Genomic DNA, 16,398 nt, shown 5'->3' with positions numbered 1-16,398 from the left:
CAAATATTTTTTAAATTGCATAAAACTTTACTTATGTTGTGAAGTAGGAACAGTGTTCCAGAACTGACATCAGGTAAAGCAAGTAAATCTTCCTCCACTGTGTGAGTGCTGTGGGGCAAAGTTTTCAACTGCTTCACTGGAAGCACAGATGTGCATATTCAGAGCCACTCAAGAGATGCAAACAAGAGCCTGATTTTCCTACAAAAGCATCTCAGGTAGTGGTGCAAAATTAGCAAATTCTGCTAAGATCCCAGCAACCACTCAAAAATAAAGTACCACATTCACAGCCCAAAATGGGAGACTTGTTTCCTTAAGGAAACACATCACATGAACATTGTAAATAGTCTAACAAATATTTCAGACTAGCTTTCCAGAACTTTGACGCGCTGATTAAGAGGTTTGGACAGTTATATTTAAGTTTTATGTCCACTCTACATAAATGACCATTCTGAAGGCAAAAAACAACAGCAACAACAACAAAAAATATGGCAGCAAACACAAAATTAGTTGGTTGCTAGTTTTAAAAATTGGTTTTTTGGCCAGGGCGTGGGTGGCTCACGCCTGTAATCCCAACACTTTGGGAGGCCAAGGCAGATGGATCACCTGAGGTCAAGAGTTTGAGACCAGCCTGGTCAACATAGTGAAACCCTGTCTCTACTAAAATTACAAAAATTAGCTGGGCCAGAATCGCTTGTACCCAGGAGGTGGAGCTTGCAGTAAGCCAAGATCGCACCACTGCACTCCCGCCTGGGCGACAGAGCAAGACTCCATCTCAAAAAAAAAAATTAATTTTCCCACTTGGGAGGCTGAGGTAGGAGGATAGCTTAAGCCTGGGAGCTCAAGGCTGCAGTGAGCCATGATCAAGCCACTGTACTTCAGCCTGGACAACAGAGAGACCCTGGTTCAAAAAAATAATAACAAAAAAATGTTTACTGTGCCTTGTGAAAGGCATATGTACACTTAAGGGACTTTCTCCACTGTTCCCCACCTCATCTGATTCCCTAAACATCAACAACCCAGGAAATAAAATGCTTACGTTATCGCATATTAGAATCCTTCCAATTCACTCTTCAACCCTTTGTTGATTATACAGTGCTTATTACTATTGAAGATTGCATACATCTTCATAACTATAGTTTCCAATCTGTAGCTGCATCTAAATGGAACATAAAGTATATTGGGATTGAAGAGAACAGTACAAATTTAGATTTCTTTTTACATGCATTATGGCCAAGATATGTGAACGATGTCCTTTGACATTTTAAATCCCAGTTCTCCAGAAGCCAAATGTGTATTTATAGCCTAAACAAAGAAAGCGAATAAAAAGAATCATTTCACACCACTACTATTATTATAAGCAATAAACTGACTAGTCAGGAGGCAATCCACTCTTTAGCCACTTTTGGAAACAGATGGTTCTAAATGTGACTAATTTTCCTCAACATTTAACAGCAACATCAGAAATTAAACATGTTACAGAAACCATTATGTTCAGTCCCACCCCTGTTCCTATCAGTGTTGTCTATTAGGGAAATCATATCCTATTAACATACTTACATTAGTTGAGGAAGGAAGCTTGAAGGAAAGAAAAGAATTGGCTATCACTAAATACTCCAAACCCTGGTATCTACTTGCTGGTGACATTTCCCTTTTGACCAGTAAAGTTGGTGGATCAAGTTGAAGATTTTTAAAATAAGTTTTCTTAGCTAGAATCCTCGATCCATTCCCAGAAGCTGTAGTACATTTTTACGTCAAATGAAACATCCTACTTGTCAATGTCTTAGACTATTGAATAATAAGAAAGCTTGGAGCAGCTATCCAACTCCAATCCTGGTTTTGTCTGAACCTACAACAAATAGCCAAGGAAGAATACAGAATTACACAAAGAACTTCTCCTGATGGCTTGCTCAGGCAAGGTTCAAGGTACAAGACTAGACAAGTGCTGACTTTATCAACCATTCCCAACTAGATAGTTGGGTGAAAATCCTTTCCCCAAAGCCCTTTGTTCTGATGTGTGACTTAGATGCTACAAGAATGTGAAGTGTTGGCCGGGCGCAGTGGCTCAAGCCTGTAATCCCAGCACTTTGGGAGGCCGAGACGGGTGGATCACGAGGTCAGGAGATCGAGACCATCCTGGCTAACATGGTGAAACCCCGTCTCTACTAAAAAAATACAAAAAACTAGCCGGGCGCGGTGGCGGGCGCCTGTAGTCCCAGCTACCCGGAGGCTGAGGCAGGAGAATGGCGTAAACCCGGGAGGCGGAGCTTGCAGTGAGCTGAGATCCGGCCACTGCACTCCAGCCTGGGCGACAGAGTGAGACTCCGTCTCAAAAAAAAAAAAAAAAAGATGTGAAGTGTTTACAAATGCTTTTTCTGAAAACCTTTGCTCCAAAGACACGGTGATCATTAATATCTCCTATCCTGCCTTCTTGAGGAATGCATTACCAGTGCTTAAATATGAATATTGTGCTTGTACCTCAAAATGACAACTCAAGAAATGCCAGGGGACTATGGTGTCACCTGCCAATCCCAACAAGTCATCCTTCCATAACTGGCAGCAAATCTGTAGTTGTACAGGTCTGCAGCAACCTCAAGTCTTGTCTCCTCAAAAGAAAGAATTTGTCTGAGGGGCATAAGGCAGAAGGAGAGACTGAAGCAAGTTTTAGAGCAGGAATGAAAGTTTATTAAAGAGCATCAGAGGAGCAGGAATGAAAGGAAGTAAAGTACACCTGGAAGAGGGCCAACCAAGTGCATGGTTTGACGTTTTGACTTGGGGTTTTATATGATGGCATACTTCTGGGGTCTTACATCTATCTCCTCTCCCCTGGTTCTTCCCCTGGTGTGGGCTGTCCACATGTGCAGTGGTGTGCCAGCACTTAGGAGGTGACCATGTGCAGTGTGTTTACCGGAGTTATACGAATGCTCACTTGAGGCGTTCTTCCCTTACCCGTTGAATGTCCCTGGGGAGGTCATATACCAGTTAAATTCTGCTGGGCCGGCGCGGTGGCTCACACCTGTAATCCCAGCACTTTGGGAGGCCAAGGCGGGCAGATCACAAGGTCAGGAGATGGAGACCATCCTGGCTAACACGGTGAAACCCCGTCTCTACTAAAAATACAAAAAAATTAGCCAGGCATGGCAGCATGCACCTGTAGTCCCAGCTGCTGGGGAGGCTGGGGCAGGAGAATGGCGTGAACCCGGGAGGCGGAGCTTGCAGTGAGCCGAGATTGCGCCACTGCACTCCAGCCTGGGTGAAAGAGCGAGACTCCGTCTCAAAAAAAAAAAAAAAAAAAAACCTGCCATTTTGCTTCTGAATGTGCATGCTTGAGCCCCCTAGTCCACCTCCTGAGATCTTATCAGAAGGCTGCTGATCACCAGATTCAGATGTTTCTATCTATTGGGAGACTGCCTTTCCCTGGCACCACCTGTGACCAATTATTATTTTAGCGAGACAGTATGACCACTGCCTGACCATCACCTGATGGTTTCTTGACACTCCTGATGGGGTGGAGGGGAACCCTTTCCTGCCTTGCTCATGCCTGACTAGTGACCTCCTGTAACACTTCAAGATAGGCAGAAAGCTGAGGAAAGTTCTAAAAAGCTTGAATAGAGTAAGGGAGAGGATGGGGAGCCTGATACACTAAAAATCTTAGGACCCTTTAGTCTGAGAAGATGGAGAATGAAAGGAGAAATAACTAAAGAAAGACTTTTTAAAATCATAAGAGTAGAGGTAGCGTAAATATAAGTTTGTTCACAAAACGCTAGAATAGAATAGGGAGGGTGGAGAGACATGAATGCAGGGGCAATTTCAACATTACAAGCGAATATATTTAGGATAAGAAACTGCTTTCCATTGTAAATTGATGCAACCAATTTACTCAATTTCCCCATTGCATGTCTCTGTCACTTTAGGTGTAACCCCTTCTCCCAAAATGTGGCTAAAATTACAAGCACAGTCATAGGAAATAAAACCATATCAAGGATTGTTGTGGTGTTTTTCTGTTGTTCTTGTCAACAAAATGACTCAAATTCTGTAAAATATTCGAAGAGATTTATCTGAGCCATATATAAGTGACCAATGGCCCATGACACAGCCCTCAGGAGATCCTTAGAACATTGCTCAAGGTGGTCAGGCTACAAGTTGGTTTTATACAATTTAAGGGGACATAAAACATCAATCAACACATGTAAAATGTACATCGGTTTGGTCTAGAAAAGTGGGACAACTGGAAGTGGTGGGTGGGGACAGTAGGGGGAGGCTTGCAGGTCTTAGGTGGATTCAAAGATTTTCTGATTAGCAGTTGGTCAAGTTATTGTCTAAAGACTTAGAATCGGCCGGGCACGGTGGCTCAAGCCTGTAATCCCAGCACTTTGGGAGGCCGAGACGGGCGGATCACGAGGTCAGGAGATCAAAACCATCCTGGCTAACATGGTGAAACCCCGTCTCTACTAAAAAATAGAAAAAAAACTAGCCGGACAAGGTGGCGGGCGCCTGTAGTCCCAGCTACTCAGGAGGCTGAGGCAGAAGAATGGCGTGAACCCGGGAGATGGAGCTTGCAGTGAGCTGAGATCCAGCCACTGCACTCCAGCCTGGGCAACAGAGCGAGACTCCGTCTGAAAAAAAAAAAAAAAGACTTAGAATCAATACAAAGGAATCTCTGGGTTAAGGTAAGGGGCTGTGGAGGCCCAGCTTTTATCGTGCAGATCAGCCTCCAGGTAGCAGGTTTTAGAGAATAGACTGTAAATGTTTCTTACCAGACTTAAAAAGTCAGTTCTATCTGTCTTAAGATCTCTGTACTGATGTTAATGCTGGTCAACTGTGAGACATGTCCGACACCCACCTGCTTCCTACCATGGCCTGAACTAATTTTTCAGGTTAACTTTGGAATGTCCCTGGCTGAAAGGAGGAGTTTGTTCAGATGGTTGAGAGGCTTAGAATGTTATTCTTGGTTTATATTGTTTAAGTCGAATGTCTCCTGAGACACAAGCACTCATTCTGCTACCTAGAGCATGCTGTCTTTTTCAGTCCTTCCTAGTGAATATCTTTCCTCATGAAACAAGGGGACAAGTTCTACAAAGAATATGTTCAGGTTGCAAGTTTTGGTGACTACAGGCATATTATTATTATTATTATTGAGACGGAGTCTTGCTCTGTTGCCCAGGCTGGAGTGCAGTGGCACAATCTCGGCTCACTGCAAGCTGCAAGCTCCACCTCCCGGGTTCATGCCATTCTCCTGCCTCAGCCTCCCAAGTAGCTGGGACTACAGGCACCCACCACCATGCCCGGCTAATTTTTGTATTTTTAGTAGAGATGGGGTTTCACCGTGTTAGCCAGGATGGTCTCGATCTCCTGACCTCGTAATCCGCCCGTCTCGGCCTCCCAAAGTGCTGGGATTACAGGCATGAGCCATCGCACCTGGCCTAGGCATATTATTATAAAACATATTGAGAAGGAAAAGCAGGTATTGGAAGGCTCCTCCCAAAAGTTGGGAGGACTTGTAAGACATTCAGCAGATGATAGCAGGGCAATGATCTTAGAATTGTGCCAAGTCCTTTAAGCACCACAGATATATACCACCCAGTCCCTTAGTATGAAGTAGTCCAAGTAAATCACACACATTTGTACCCACATTTCCTCCCTGTTGCAACTTGGGAAGGAACCTAAGGAATTCCCAGGATCAGGAAATGATTAAACACATTCTCTGGTGATTTTTGTGATTTGGTAAAGGTTATAAGCGATTATTGATTGGGCTACCTATCCCTACTGCAACATGGAGACTGATCCACCCAAAGTGTTAAGACAGGTAACAAGAGGGACACCAAAATACCACTTATTTTAAATCAAGAGTCTTACATAGACTAGGAAAGTGCCTACTACATGTTGTCTGTTGTTCAGTGGTAAGAACAGTAGAAGAGAAGAAATCGCAACATTTAATCACAGAAAATCCACTAATTTATTAATTCAGTCACTTACTTGTTATTAGACAAATAAATTCAAGCACCCACTGGAGGCTTAGCACCCAGAAAATAAATCACTAGTATTTCTTACCTAAGGTAAAAAAGTGTCAAGGACAGTGTAGCCTCAAGGTGGTGCTGAAGTCAAATCTAGGAAAGTCAGGTAGTCCAGCTGGGACACCATCAATCAAGACACCCACAGAACCAAGTTGGAGGAGCTGCGGGCGGCACTGCGGAATCAGGAAAGCGAAGTGCCAGGTGAGGCAGGAGCAGATGAACCCGAGGTTGCCTGGATCTACTCCCCAAGACCAACTGGGCAGACGGATGGAAGAGACATTAAGTGTTTGAACCAGGTGGTTTTCAAAACTTTTCAGTCTGAGCCCCTGTTGCTTAGGAAAAGAACAAATTACTTGCCTTACCACCTCCTGACTGCCATGGCTAGGAAGAAACCCCACAAACACATAAATAAATGAGAAATCTGTTTTTTAAAAATGTTTTTTTAACATATTATTAATTATACCAGAAACAAAATTGTGGAAACTAGCATTTTTAGGGTACAACACATGGAGCATAAAGAGACACCATGAATGTTCACGGCAGTGAATATTTATTGAAAACCCAGATTGACCAGAAACTGCCGTTTATTAAAATGACAATGAGGCTGGGTGCGGTGGCTCACACCTGTAATTCCAGCTCTTTGGGAGGCTGAGGCGGGCAGATCACAAGGTCAGGAGATTGAGACCATCCTGGCTAACACAGTGAAACCCCATCTCTACTAAAAATACAAGAAAAACAATTAGCCAGGCATGGTGGCGGGCGCCTGTAGTCCCAGCTACTCTGGAGGCGGAGGCAGGAGAATGGCGTGAATCCTGGAGGCAGAGCTTGCAGTGAGCCCAGATCGCGCCACTGCACTCCAGCCTGGAAGACAGAGCGAGCCTCCGTCTCAAAAAAAAAAAAAAAAAAAAAAAAAAATGACAAGGAAAAATAAGACAAACATGGTTTCTACCTCCAGGGAATTTAGATTCTAACAATGTACAGATCACACTGGCTAGCAGCCACTCTAACCAATACAGATTATCAAGGCACATTGGACAACAGTGTGCACCAGACCTCCATTGATGAGCGTTGCTGTGGCACCAAAGGATTCCTTGAGCCTGTAGGAATTTATAAATCCGGCTGCCTTGCATGAGATTCATTGGCTTTGAGCTATAATCAAGTTGTTAGAATATATAATAAGGACAAGGAGATGATCTCCACCAGCCATTTGAAGAAATGCACTTTAAACACTTAAGAACTGTAAAAAATCAACAAGCTTTCATAAAATTGAGTGCTGTATTATCACATTGATATGGGCTGAAATACATCTGAATTTTTGATCATTGGTATACAGTCTGGACTAGTTTACCTCAGCTTAATTGACCTGTTGAAAAGACACCAAATAAAGCTTAGATACCTTAGCCTGACAGTCAGCCCCTCATAACATGGTGCAACCCTGTCTCTACTAAAAATACAAAAATTAGCCAGGCCTGGTGGCAGACACCTATAATCCTAGCTACTCGGGAGGCTGAGCCAGGCAAATCCCTTGAACCCGGGAGGCAGAGGTTGCAGTGAGCCAGGATCGTGCCATTGCACTCCAGCCTGGGTGACAAAAGTAAAACTTAGTCTCCAAAAAAAAAAAAAAGAGAAAGAGAGAGAATTATAGGCCCCCACCTAATAGGGTTTTTTGTAACGATTAAGCAAGCTAACACCTGTAAAGTTCTAACAGAGTAAGTGATCAATAGGTACTCATTATTATTATTATCCCCATCATCATCATCATCATTAATTCCTGCCACCAAATCATAAGATCCCTAAAGACCAGAATGTATCCCACTCACATTTTATTTCCCCTGCAGTGCCTAGCTCAGTAACCTTTTTCTTAGATGTGTATGTCCTGGCAAATCTTTAACAACCAGCTCTCTGGGGATGGAGAAAACCCTGATTTATAGTGACTGCCAGTTTCTGTGGTGTAAATACTCCCATCACGGACAATGTCAAGCACCCAAGATGATATTACTGAAAGTGGCATTGGGAAGAGATGCATATAATCAGTTCTTGGGAGTTGTAAAAACCACTTCAGCCCACACTGGATGCACTTGGTAAATAATGATAGAATTGAAAATGGGACCAAACCTTAAGTAATTTTATACCCATGGCCAGCAAAGAGCCAGGTGCATGGCCACTGTGAGTAGTAGAATCTGTTCCCCATCACCTGCACTGTGAGTAAAATAATCAGGCTTCTCGCCCAACAAAGAATTTTACCTCGTCTCTCAGATTCACTATTGCCAAAAAAATTCTAAGTGTAGCTTCAACAGAAAACTTTGTCACTTCAGGATACATGCAAACTATGTATCAACTTAAAAAACATGAGAGGCAGCCAGGTGCCATGGCTCAGACCTGTAATCCCAGCATTTTGGGAGACAGAGGTGGGTGGATCACTTGAGCTTAGGAGTCCAAGACCAGCCTGGGCAACATGGCAAAACCCAATCTCTACCAAAATAATAATAATAATAATAATAATAATAATACAAAAATTTGCCAGGCATGGTGGTGCATACCTGTAGCCCAGCTACTTGCGTGGCAAAGGTGGGTGGATTGCTTGAGCCTGGAAGGTTGAAGCTGCAGTGAGTCATGATCATGCCACTGTCCTCCAGCCTGGGTGACAGAACAAGACCCTATATCAAAAAAAGAAAGAAAAGAGTCACCGTATTTACCATTACCAATAAAATGTATACTGTTGATTAATAAGTCAATAATACTAAGAAACTAATAAATGAAATAAATGTGAATCACTCAAGAGAAGAAATCACAAAGCATTAGAACACTTACTGGATTCTCAATTAGTGTAATCTGTTATCCTGAAGAAGCATTTCTTCCATATAGGCCCATAGCCTGGTCGGCCCTGATTGGTCCCGTATTGACTACCTTCCCATTCCAGCCAAGTCCTGCTTCAGGCCCCTCCCAAGCCTAGCTGCTCTCAGCCATTTCAGCCACCCAAGGGAACAGATAGCTGTGGTGGTTCTCTCCTCTGCCTCTCTCACTGAACTCTTCCTGTTCCTTTCTGTCAGTATTCAGAAGCAGAACTATATATACTTCTAAACTCTTTTCAACTGAGTAAAATTAAGCCTCTGAACTGACTAAAATCTTTATTTTATCTTCCTTTTCTCTCAAAATCAGCCTCAACTCTAGCTGCCTTCATCTGAGAGGATGTTTTATCTCATCTCCATTTCAAATTGCTGTCTTTCATTGTACATGTCTCTTAGCCTTCAATCCTTCCGTGTATCTCAAATCCGTGAGTGTGGAATGAGTGTGTGTATCTTCTTAATAAAAATGTCTCTTTTGACATGAGCTGTACTTGTCATAAAAAGCTTCTCTCAGTAAATGCCTCATTTACTCAACTCTTTCCTCCTAAAAAAAAAAAAAGAAAAAGAAAAATTCTCCATACTTTGGGGAGATATAGTCACTGCATGCCTTATGTCTCTCATAGTTCTAACCACAACCTCTAGATACCTCTGTCTGAACACCTCTCCCCTCTCAGTAGCAGTTAGAATGGCCCATATCTCTGTTAAAGAAAACATATAGCTTTTCTAGATATCATAAACAAACAAGACTGCAAAAAACAAATCTGCCAACTTAAGCAAGTACAACAAAATGTTCACATAGCTGAGTTTGGATCAGAAGCATTCAATGAGTGTTATCTTCAGCGTCCTTATTATTCTAACACCAGGTGATAATCATCAGTAGACTAGTCTACAGATCATTAAATCTCATCATGGGAACTTCTACACTTACTTTCCTTGGCAGAAGTGAATCCATTCTTTAATATATGTATGGAGACAAACTAATTCTTCTCCTTCTAGATAATTCCTGCCTGGGAGAGCTCTATCATAACATACATCATCCAGATGGTCTAAAAATAACGTCTTCTATTTAGCAGTTATTAAGAGCATTATTTCAATTGATTAATCCTGAAGTCTGCACCAAAAGAGGAGGAATCATGGAACAATCTGATGAAGGTTTGACAAAGGAAAACCCCAGGCTTTACCATATAATTTGGGAAGCCCTATTTATGAAAACACAACAACAATGAATACAAAATTAACTGCAAAAGGGAATTTTTTTTAAAAAGAGTTATGTGCAAGTGAGGAGTCCTGAAATTTAAGTTTCATAAATTCCACAGTAAATCCACCTTCCACCCTGAAGGTTTCCCTAAGATGTGCTTTCTACGTGGACAGCCCACTTAATCCTCACACTGGTCTTCTAAGAAAGGTATGAGTTCCGGCTTCATTTTGTGATTGAGAAGACTGACACTGAGAAAGGTTGAGCAACTTGCCCAAGGTTACACCACGTTGGCCAATACACAATGCTGCCTGCTGAGATCAAGAGAATATTTATAAGTCTTACTTCTATCATTTCTCAACATACTCTCCTAAATTTCCTAAGAAAAAGATGCAAAAGTAAGTGTGTTTATTTTAAAGTGAAGATAAATTTGGGCCTTGAAGTTGCACAGAGAATACTCCATCATTAGGTCTTACGGTTTCATCCCCAGTTGCTCACATCCAATCCTCCCAAACAAAATGAGCTTCTTCATCAGTCATGACCAAATGGGTTTTGAGTGGATGAAAGTTATTGCTACTGGTTGATTTTGGGTTCTCCGAATCACAAAGTTCAGATAATTTCGAATGTCAAACTGGCACTTAACAAGCAACAGCTGAGAATCTGACTTGATTTTTTTTTTATTCTGGAGTAAAATCCTTTCCAAGCTAAAGTATTATTCTATAATTCCTCACATTACCTAGAAGTGTCATCAAATAGAAAATAAAGATATTTTTCACATCCTTAAGTAACTCAAAACAAATTGGGGATGATCCTTCTAATGTAGAAGGCTCAGGAATAAAGTTGCTCATTTCCAAAGAGGGCATTAACTTTGTAGGACCCAAAGGCCATCAGGTGCAGTGAAATAGGTAATTTGACAAATAGATCCCTAAGAGGCAAAAATAGTTAATATACCTAGCATATTTGCCACCAATGTCATTCAAAACTTTGAAATTAAAGCCACAAAGGACTGCACAACCATGAATTAAGCTAACCAAGAGTATTTATCAAATAAATACACAGTACTTCACTTACACACACACACACACAGACTACAATGGTAGCACTGCCATATACCAACTAAGAAGAGACAGCTCCAAGACTAGTCTGTCGACTAACATCCATATATTCAAAGCAATTTGAAAACAGCTAATTTGTTTAACAAATTAAGATCCATTTGTTAACAGTCAGTAATTAGGAAACAGAAATTGAAAGAGAGAAGCCTTGTCTTCCTATGGGCTGACTGGCACTTACACTTGGAAAAATTGTCCAGGAAAACCAAGAACTCTACTACCTTAGCCATTTCTTTCCTATACACACTTTTCTAGCTTTGGTCTAGACATCAGCTCCATGGAACACTATAGCACACCAAGAAGTTTGAAAGGACTAATGAGAGACAAACCCAAAGTCAAGCTTGTGTAAGATTGTTTGAACTGGATAGGCCCCAAATGCAATAGAATCTCAGAGCTATGTCATTCACCAAGAAGCTGGATCAGGTATGGAGTTGGGTGTATTTGGGGACCCATATAAAGGTATTATTTATTTCTAGAATCCAGAAGACCTTCTTGGAGGTCTCTGAAACTCTGAGCATCACTTTTTTCCCTTCACATGTTTATCGAACACCTACTTTGTGCCAGGCACTGAGGTAAGAGTTCTATGTAGACTGTCTCTAATCTATGACAGACTTGTTCATCCTTTTGTCCTTAGGACCTAGTACAGGACCTGGAACATAGTAGGTGGCTCAATAATAGAAGTCATTATCGTCATCACCATCATGATCACTTTTGTTACTGGTATATACGTTCATTGGTGATATAGAGATGAACATTTTCAGAGTTGTGCTCCTGTAAGGTTTGTGGAACCCATAAGTCCTGGTCCTGGAAGCTATCAGCCACCAAAATGATGGTTTGCAGGGGAATAGGACAGAATGACTGCTTCATCAGGGTTTCCTTTCGCACAATTCGCCACAGATATGCCATGTTACCATGAGGCTAGAATGGGTTAGCCAATTAACAGTTAGAAAACTCATTCTTGTGTTCCTCATCAGAAATTACAGTGTGAACTTTTCAGAGGTTTGCATATTTCACATGAATTGCTTCCAAGTCAAACTACAAAAAAAGACGAGAATGTTTTAACCATGACATCTTTGAATGACTCTGTGCAAAGCAATACTTAGGCAACTCATATTCATCAACACGCTTAAAGCTCATCATGTCCTCTTGTGGCATTATTGACTTCATGTTCCATTTTAGAGATGAAGAAACTAAGTCTCAGACACCCAAGGGGACAGGGAGCCTAGGGTGACACCTGCCAAGCCCTACAAGAAGTCCTCCTTCAAGAAAAGCAGAAAGCTAGGAAAAGTCTAGAGAAGGGCATTGGAGTGAGGGATAGGGAGTTTGCTGGCCTAAATCTTAGGATCTTCAGTCTGGGAAGATGGAGAAATCAAAGGCTGTGAAATCATGATGAGTAGGAAGAGCATAAATATGAGTTTGTTCACAAAATGATAGATTAGACTTGAGAAATGTGAGAAGTGAAGAGTGCTAAAGAAATGGATGCAATTACCTACGAGAATAAAAAGAAAAAGATGAAGCCCAAAGTCAAGATACAGAGATTTACCACATTTTTGGGCATCTTTTCAGCAACATCCCACTCCTGGCACCAATTTACTGTATCAGTCCAGTTTCACACTGCTGATAAAGACATAGCCAAGACTGGGAAGATAAAGAGGTTTAATTGGACTTACAGTTCCACATACCTAGGGAGGCCTCAGAACCACGGTGGGAGACGAAAGGCACTTCTTACATGGTGGTGGCAAGAGAAAATGAGAGCAAAGCAAAAGCGGAAACCCCTGATAAACCCATCAGATCTTGTGAGACTTATTCACTATCACGAGAAGAGCACTGGAAACACCGACCCCCATGAGTCGATTACCTCCCTCTAGGCCCCTCCCACAACACGTGGGAATTCTGGGAGATACAATTCAGTTGAGATTTGAATGGCAACACAGCCAAACCATATCACTTTGGTAGAAAAAAATTATAGAAGTATAAGTTTATCCTATTAAAAAAGAAACACAGGACTGGTACAGTGGCTCACGCCCGTAATCCCAGCACTTTGGGAGGCTGAGGGGGGCAGATCACCTGACATTGGGAGTTTGAGACCAGCCTGGCCAATGTGGTGTAACCCTGTCTTCACTAAAAATACAAAAATTAGCCAGGGCTAGTGGTATGTGCCTTTAGTCCCAGCTATTCGTGAGGCTAAGGCAGGAGAAGTGCTTGAACCTGGGAGGCAGAGGTTGCAGTGAGCCAAGATCATGCCACTGCACTCCAGCCTGGGTGACAGAGGGAGACTCTGTCTCGAAATAAACAAATAAAATAAAAAATAGACAGAGATTGGCCAGGCACGGTGGCTCACACCTGTAATCTCAGCACTTTGGGAGGCAGAGGCAGGCGGATCACGAGGTCAGGAGATCGAGACCATCCTGGCCAGCATGGTGAAATCCCATCTCTACTAAAAATACAAAAATTAGCTGGGCATGGTGGTGCATGCTTGTTATCCCAGCTACTTGGGAGGTTGAGGCAGGAGAATCACTTGAACCTGAGAGGCAGAGGTTGCAGTGAACCAAGGTTGTGCCACTGCACTCCAGCCTGGTGACAGAGCGAGACTCCATCTCAACAAAAAAAAAAAAAAAAAAGAGAGAGAGAGAGATTTAGTCAACAATAAACCCAGGATTACTCACCAGTATAATGTGACTTAGATCTCATTAACAGCTACTGTGCTCTACACATATTAGAACCCTCTCCATACTCACTGTTGCTTGGATCCTCCTTTCACTTCTAGGAGCTATGGCTAGAAGAACAAGCTATAACTTGTTTGAAGCAGGTGACCACAATAGTGAAGAGACTCAAGCCCTGTCATTTGAGAAATGATTCAAGTTACTGAGAATATTTAGCTTAAAACATTGGGAGGGGTACTGGAGATCAAGGAGAGACAATAGTGGTGTGCAATTATGCAAAAGGCCTCCATGTGAAAAACACCTTCAATGACAGACCAAATTCTCATTTTTATGGAATAATTTACTTATTTACTCTATTTGTTTTTCCAGACAGGGTCTTACTCTGTTGTCCAGGCCAAGTGCAGTGGTGTGATCATGGCTCACTACAGCCTCAACCACCCTGGCTTAAGTAATCCTCCCACCTCAGCCTTCCAAGTAGCTGGGCTACAGATGAGCACCACTGCACCCAGCTGATTTTTTATTTTTGGTAGAGATGAAGTCTTTCTGTGTTGCCCAGGCTGGTCTCAAACTCCCAGACTCAAAGAATCCTCCCATCGTAGCCTCCCAAAGTGCTAGGATTGCAGGTGTGAGCCACCAAGCCTAGTCAATTTATTTCTTGGTCCCTTATGATGGCAAAAGTGATGAGCCCTTGAGGCCATGTGCATTCTCCCAGTTTTGTGAAAAAACTTCAGGTGAGGTGCTGACTTCTCTGAATTCTCTCAAAACTTGATACCTCACAAATTCTGGAACTCAGCAAAAGGGAAGCCTCCAGATCCCCGTGAGTTCTAACTACTTCAAGCTGCTATTTCTCTCATCATTGTAATTACTCAAAATGTGTCTATGTCAAAAAGGCCTCCATTAATTTGCTAGTAAACAGCCTCAAGTACTCTAAAAGGACTTAGTACAAAAAATCCTACTAGCAGCAAGAAGAGCTTTGGGAAAATGAGCTGAAACTCTTAAAATAGTAGTCGAATATTTTGAATATGTACGGCAAGATCTGTGATCAGATCAAGCTTTCAAAAACCATCTCCAATGCCTATCTTTGTGCTTCTTCCTGCTTTTTGTGTGCTGCTTGGTTCAAGGTGGCAATTGGATATATTCTCAAAGATGTATTTTCTATAGGAAAGGAGGAAAAAGGAAAGGAGAAGAAAATAGGGAATGGGAAGGCAGGAGAAGTTGAGGAAGTAGAGTGGAATATGGAGGGGGAGGAGGGAGAAAAGAGAAGAAAGATACAATCACAGACAGACACAACAAGCATGTGGTTGCACTTCCTTAAACACAATAAGGGGCTAATGGAATGACTACAGTTGAGCAGCTGGAATGGGAGAGTCAGTTCCACATGAAGTAGCTCAGAAGGCAAGTGAAGGGCAAATGTCAGTCATCACTGACCACTGCTTCCTAATTCTTTCCTCAGAAAAATACAAAGAGAGTAAGGGAAATTAACATCAAAAGGTAACATCAGGCCAGGCACAGCAGCTCACGTGTTGTAGTCCCAGCACTTTGGGAGGTCAAGGTGGGAGGATCACTTGAGTCCAGGGAGACCAACCTGGGCAACATGGTGAAACCTCGTCTCTACAAAAAAAAAATAGAAAAAATTAGCGAGGTATGATGGGGCATGCCTATAATCCCAGCTACTTGGGAGGCTGAGGTGGGAGGATCACTTGAACCCAGGAGGCAGAGGTTGCAGTGAGCTGAGACAGTGCCACTGCACTCTAGCCTGAGTGATAGAGCGAGACTCTGCCTCAAAAAAAACAGTTAACCTCAAAAAGCCTCTTAGATCAACTTGTTCCCATTCGACTACTCCCGCATGTCAGCATGTCAGCTACCATTTGTGCACGGGGAAACGAGCTGTCCTGGCCTGTGGATTTGTCCTAGGAAGGCCAGATTCCCATTCGCTGAATAATGTTTCTAGAAGAAACCCTGGCTCTGGAGCAGCAGCATAGGGGGCATGGAAATTCAGTACAAGCACGGATCCTCTCAAAGCAGTTTTTCCAAGTTCCCTTGCATAAAGCAGGTTTTTTTCTCCAGTTAAACAACAACAATTTGTTTTACTTTGATAGGTCCTCCTGAATAATGGTTTCATCATTAAACATCTGGCTTCTTCTTAGCAGATTAGGCCTCCAATGAGGAAAGTGTGTTTATGATTCTAATTTAAAACACAGCGCATTAATATGCTGATTCTCATAATGTTTGCCTTAACCTGTTTGGAGAAATTATGACTACAAATATCTTGTACACAACACCTCTAACTACCAGCTTGTACAAACAACATAAGAGCCGGAGCTGCCTCATCCAGACGATTGGAACCACTTCAGAGGCGATCGTGATTAGTGCTTTGGCTGGAAGCCATATTTTACACATAAACTCTGCATCTGCCTCCGAGATGCCGTCCCAGGCTAACAGATCCACCTTCACTGTTACTAATAAGCACATTCACGAGAGCCAGATGGTCTGACGGGAAGAGCTCTGCCTTTTCCTGAGCTAGGCACACTGGAGGGAGGGAGCCTGAGCCGGCTCCAAGTCATATTTCCTCGG

Source organism: Trachypithecus francoisi, unplaced genomic scaffold (genome assembly GCF_009764315.1).
Source record: "Trachypithecus francoisi isolate TF-2019V2 unplaced genomic scaffold, Tfra_2.0 Lachesis_group3, whole genome shotgun sequence".
Taxonomy (NCBI): domain Eukaryota; kingdom Metazoa; phylum Chordata; class Mammalia; order Primates; family Cercopithecidae; genus Trachypithecus; species Trachypithecus francoisi.
Note: the sequence above shows the minus strand (reverse complement) of the source record.